Source organism: Mus pahari, chromosome 4 (assembly GCF_900095145.1).
Source record: "Mus pahari chromosome 4, PAHARI_EIJ_v1.1, whole genome shotgun sequence".
NCBI classification, from domain to species: domain Eukaryota; kingdom Metazoa; phylum Chordata; class Mammalia; order Rodentia; family Muridae; genus Mus; species Mus pahari.
In genome coordinates this window covers 117527054-117533029 of record NC_034593.1, presented here as the reverse complement: position 1 = coordinate 117533029, position 5976 = coordinate 117527054, and the positions used below count along the sequence as shown (strand labels likewise).

At 43.3% G+C, this 5976-nt stretch overlaps 1 long non-coding RNA gene across 1 annotated transcript in view; it reads left to right on the top strand.

Moving 5' to 3' along the window:
* Window positions 1-2956, top strand: part of LOC115063854 — a 10888-nt gene extending 7932 nt beyond the window's left edge. The window contains exons 2-3 of the long non-coding RNA XR_003843725.1: window positions 664-718; window positions 1325-2956. This is a non-coding gene — a long non-coding RNA (uncharacterized LOC115063854). The remainder of the gene's footprint in view (window positions 1-663; window positions 719-1324) is intronic.
* The last annotated feature ends 3020 nt before the right edge of the window (window positions 2957-5976 follow it).

The window sequence follows — 5976 nt, the reverse complement described above, 5'->3', positions numbered from 1 at the left end:
GGTTCTCTCTCTCTCTCTCTCTCTCTCTCTCTCTCTCTCTCTCTCTCTCTCACACACACACACACACACACACACACACAGAGACAGAGACAGAGACAGAGACAGAGAGACAGAGGTTTTACTGACAGTGCAGAAGTATCTCCAAGACTTCCCTTCCAGTTCTAGTGCCCCACTGTCCTGCAGAGGCCCTACGATCTTAATCCTAGAGCTGAGGCATCTGCTTTCATTGTCAAATAGTGTTCTTTGTGCTCACATACATCACAAATAATTTTGTAACCAAGAATAACCAAGAATAACTTTGTATGTTGAATATATATATATATATATATCGAGGAATTGCATCAGAATACATAAGCACCAAACACAGACACTTCATTTGACTGTCTTTTGCAGAGGCCCCCGAGTGCCCAAGGGTAAAGGCCAACACCTTCTCTTGACCTTGACAACTCTCTGTCAGTGACTATCAAAGTGAAAAGCTTTGCTCCAGGGACTCAGGCAAAAACTGTAGAGAATGAGGAAGACATACATATTCAGGGTTATGAAAACCCTGAGTTACAGCTAGCGGCCATCATAGCCCCTTATGACTTTGCTTTCATTTTTAATTAATTAATTAAATTATTATTTATTTATTTTGAGATAAATAAATGTATCTATGTATTCCAGGATGCTGTCAAATTCTCAGCCTTCCTCTCTCAGCCATCCAGTGCTCTGATTACAGGTATGTACCACCATACTTGATGACAATTCTTCTACTTATTTAAGTTATTTTATGTGAATGCTGTTTTGCCTGTGTGCGTGTCAGATCCCCATGTAAATGTATACATCTTCCCGTACTCTAAGCTACCATTAGTTGGCTTACATTGCCTGATAAAGTACAGTCACCATGTCGGTAATTCTTTAGTGTGGTGTTCAGAGAATGTTGACAAGAACAAAGTCTAGAATTTTCTTCTTAGTCATACCAAAGGCACATGTGCAGTCTGTCTTGATGCCAGCATCCTCAAAGATATGATTATGCTGGGTCTTGAGGGCAGAAGGGAATTTGTGATGCAGACTTAGAAACTGTCCTCTCTTGCTTGGTTGGTAACTATTTTTAGTTACATATTATCCTCTCTCTCTCTCTCTCTCTCTCTCTCTCTCTCTCTCTCTCTCTCTCTCTCTTACTTATATTTTTCAAAACCTACTTTAGTAAGGGTTCTTAAACATTTCAACCTCCCTTATAGCCCACCAACCTGAGGTAGGGGAGGAAGATGGCTAATATAACAAGGGGGGCGTGGACCTGTTTAGAAGTAGTTCTTTGGGGTGATTCTAATCTTCTTGTCTTCAGCCCAGTCCACTAGCAAAACATCAAACGTGAATCAACAGTAGCAACTAGATCCAGAAGAAACTGCAAAGCTCCGCTGATCAGCATGAAGCAGCCAGCAGTCAGAACACCACCAGAGGATCTTTGTTGTGTTTGTCTCTTATGATGAAGATGAGAGAAGAAAGCAAGGTGACCCAATGCCAGAGTGCTGTCAGTGAAGACCAGATCACTGAAGTCCAACAAAGACCAGCAAGGTGAGCCAAGGCCAGAGCATCATCCATGGTCTGCTGGGTTATCCTTATACTCACTCCAAACATCACATGTCCTCTCAAGCATCCGCTCCAGCAAAACGTCACAGGCCCTGTCACCAGGCAGCTTCCAGAAAAGACCACGTGTCGCTTCTCAGCACAACGTCCTCTCATAAGACAGTTTCCAGAAAAACATCACATAATACGACTGGGTTTCCAACAAAACCAGAAATCGCCCCCCTCTGGTGTGTGTGTGCATGCACCATGTTGCATGTATGATGGAGGTCAGAGGATAGCCTATGGTTCTCTCCATCTGCCATGTGGACCCTCGGATTGGATAGATGTCCTCAGGCTTGTCAGCAACTGTCTTTATTTACTAAGACATCTCGCTGGCCCTGTACAACATATCTTTTTGTTTGTTTATTCTGATTGCAAAATTCAAAATGGTACCCAAGGTATTAGTTTTGTCTACACTAGAAATGAGGTTTGAGTGATGAAGTTTATATTGTACTTGAATCAGAAGAGGAGGTCAAATTGACCCTGTGAAATCCACAGGGAAACCACGGGAGGCAGACGTGTTAAAGTAGTAAAGGAAAACAGTATTGCAATAGATTAGTTGCTGAAGTATACCCACCCCGAATAGTCCTGACAGGACCAGTGATGGCTTTATGAGATTCATGACAAACCGGGTGACATTGATGGTGAACTTCCAGGAAAAGAGCACAGTGGGAGAGTTTGGTGCTGTTTACTTCACAAGAAATAGCCGTGACACAGCTGTGCTGTAACAGCCAACCAGATGTGCGACGACAGCTGAAGTTATAGTTTATCATGGTCCACTACCACAACTTATAGCCATACAGTGACAGGTCCCTATGGCAGAGTCTGGCCTGCAGAGGTAGGACAGTATTGCCTGAGGCTTCTGGAGGGTGAGGCACGATAGTTAGAGCAGTAGCCACTGGGGAGGGGGCCATGGTTATGGTTAAGATGGCTATAATGTTGCATATGGATGGATTTGAGTATAAAAGATTTGGACAAGACCTCAAGTTTTGCTTTTTCAAAAATGTCTGGTCACAAATATGGGGGCTACTTCGTAGAGCACTATGGCATACTGCAGACACATAGATTGTCTTACAGTGCTGCTTGGAATAGCATTTCTTCATGTTTTGTTGTTGTTCTTTGTTTTGATTTCTTTGTTTTGTTTTATTTGTTTTAGCAGTCAACCCACCAATACACGCTGGGATATTCCCAGGCAGGGCATATACTTAAGCACTTACCTGGGTCCTGAGTCACCAGCACTGGGGGAAAAAAAAAGACAAAAGCTGAAAAATGTTTAGAAAAATGCAAAACAGATCTGTAGAGCATTGAATTTCACAGTCGTTGAAAAGCAGTGGTGCTGAGGAAAACCAGTCTCGTGGCCACCCAGCGGCTGAGCAGCTATGAAAGGGGCTCTTGTGGCCAGAGCACCATGAGTTGCTATGATCAATGCCTGCGGGGAAATTCTTGAGAGTTTTAGTCAGACATCACTTAAGTAGCAAAAGACTAATAAGCAGAAGCTGTTACAGTAATGGAAGCTGTGCACCTGCAGCATGAACTCTAAACAGGAGAGATAGCCACTGTGACAGGAGTGATGGTTTGAATAAAAGTGGCCCCCGGGGCTGGTAAGATGTCTCAGTGGGTAAGAGCACCCAACTGCTCTTCCAAAGGTGCAGAGTTCAAATCCCAGCAACCACATGGTGGCTCACAACCATCCTTAACAAGATCTGTCGCCCTCTTCTGGAGTGTCTGAAGACAGCTACAGTGTACTTACATATGATAAATAAATAAATCTTTAAAAGTGGCCCCCATAGGCCCAAAGGGACTGGCACTATGAGGAGGTGTAGCATTGTTGGAGGAGGTGTGTCTCACTAGGGGGTGAGCTTTGAGGTCTCAGACGTTCAAGCCTGGTGAGTGTGTCCCTGTCACGTCCTGCTGTCTGTGGATCAAGATGTAGAACTCTTGGATCCTTCTCCAGCACCATGTCTACCTGAATGCCACCATGTTTCCCACCACGGTGACATGGAATCTGAAACTGCAAGCCAGCCCCAACTAAATGTTTCCCTTCGTAAAAGTTGTTGTGGTCATGGTGCCTCTTCACAATAGAACCCTAAGTAAGACAATCAGTAGGAGTGGAAATATAATTGATCTGCATTGCTGGCTATTGGTTAAGAAACTACTTAAATGTAAACACACACACACACACACACACACACACACCAGCAAAGCTCAAGTTTATTAGAACACATATGACAAGAAAAATACAATTCACTTTTGCTGGTGTCAGGCCAGTGTATTCTTGTACAAAGAAAGTAATGTGTCATAGATAGTTAAGGTTTTAAAAGCATAGAATACACAATGAAATATTTTAATTAAAAATCTTTCATGGCAGAAAAAAGTATTGCCCAGACCAAAGTAGAAAAAGGTCTTTCCATCAAGAAACAGTGTGGGTCTGAGCTGCCCTCCCATGGCTTAAGCAAGCTAAACCCCAACTCTGACAGGAGTTCAACGCCAAGTTGGAAGGCATAAATCCTGTCCATCCATTTAGCAGGCAATCTAGGATACAGATTTCTGGGGACTGGGTGGCTCTGCGTAGGTAGGAATAGCGCAATCAATGGTCCCCCATGCAAACGCACGTTTTGAAATGAACCATTGCTAGACTCTTCCCTGAATCAGGCCCTGAAGAGAACAGTGAATCAAGAGTGCAGTGCCGGCTGCACCCGCTGGTGGCGATGTTGTGTCTGCGCATGCGCTCCTTCCCACCATTCTCTTTTTCTAGTTCAAAAATGGGGCCTAGAGTTCATGTTTGTTGAAACCCCAGCTTAGAAGGTGAAGAACCAGGTCCCCAGCTTGTAAACACTGGCTATAACAATAGACTTTCAGAAATGGGTGGAGGGTTGTCGGGTAGGGGTGGGGTAGGATTCACGCAGAAGGATGGAAGCAAGCGGACTGCGACAAAGAACAGAGGCGCAGTACAGAAAGAAAAGCAGCGCACGAAGAGGGTGGGGGTTTCCTTTTGGTTTTGGTTTGCATTTTAACTTGTGGGATTATACTTACATTAAAAATGAAGTGTTTGGTTTGCTTGCCAACTCATTCAATACTCTGTTAAGGTATGTTTTCCTTGTTTTGAAGTTAATGGAAATTTGCATATATATGCCAATCTCATACGTTTGTATGAGATCCAGAGCCTTCATTTACACCTTTCTTTTCTTTTTAAATTATTTGTGTTTTAATTAATTAATTAATTAATAATTTCTAAGTAGATCTCCGTGTAGCCCAGGATAGATTCAAACTTACTATTGAGCTAAAGCTCTTATGGAACTCCCCTCTTTCCAGTTGTAAGGAAACTTGTTACAGTCTCTTCCTTTCAAAAACTAAATAAACAACAACCAACTAACCAACCAACCAACACCCCCCCCCCAAAAAAAAAAAAAAAAAAAAAAACTCCAAAACCCAAAATCCAAACCTCAGAAAACCTAAACCAAAAGTATGTTAGGGCAGGGAGCTTGGTATATGTTCAGTTCAATTACAATTTTTTTTTTTAAAAAAAAAGAATTTTCTTTTAAAAGAATATTCAGTTTGTGGTTCTTTGACTCTGAATGGAGGCAGCCCACTGTGTGCTCATTGTGTACCCATTGTGTGCTTATGCAAATTGAGTTTACAGGTATTTTGTCACAGCACCAGGAAGCTGACCAATAGAGCATACAGCAACCACTCCAATAATTCACCTCTACCACCTTCCTGAGAGAGAATTTCACTGTCGGCACCCAGGCAGAGCCAGAGCTCACTAAGTATACCTGACTGGTCTTGAACTTGTGCCTCAACAGTGCTGATTACAAGCGTGCACCAGCATAGAAATCAAGAAGCGTTTCTTTGAGTTTTGTAATCTTCCTAGCAACCCCTGGCTCTGACGCTTTGGTTTCAACAGATGAAGCCTCTTTTTGTCTGATGTTCGCTAATGCACGAGTCGTTTCTCGCCCAAATTAACTCTTTACAATTTCACTGTGCCTTCATAGACATTCTTCTCATGGTGTGGTACAGAAAAGCCTGGCGTGGATGAGATGTGGGGACAACTTGAGCAGCTATAGGTGAACTGGCTGAGGTCATCTTACCTTACGTTTAAGTCAAGGGAAGACGGCAAGCTGCTAATTGCTCTTACCGTGAGAAGATCAGAAACCCTAGCCAGCTGGTTGATGAGAACAGACTGGGTCTAGCCACAGGCCTCTAACAGGACACCCTTTAGGACAGAGGACTGTGGGTTTGCTGGAGTCTAAGTAGCAGAGGGCTCTTTCACACACGTCCTGCTTGTTCTGTTAGTTTGAGACAGGGTCTTATGTAGCCTCAAACTTTCTACGCAGCTGAGGCTGTAGAAGTTCTCATCCTCCTCAACCACAC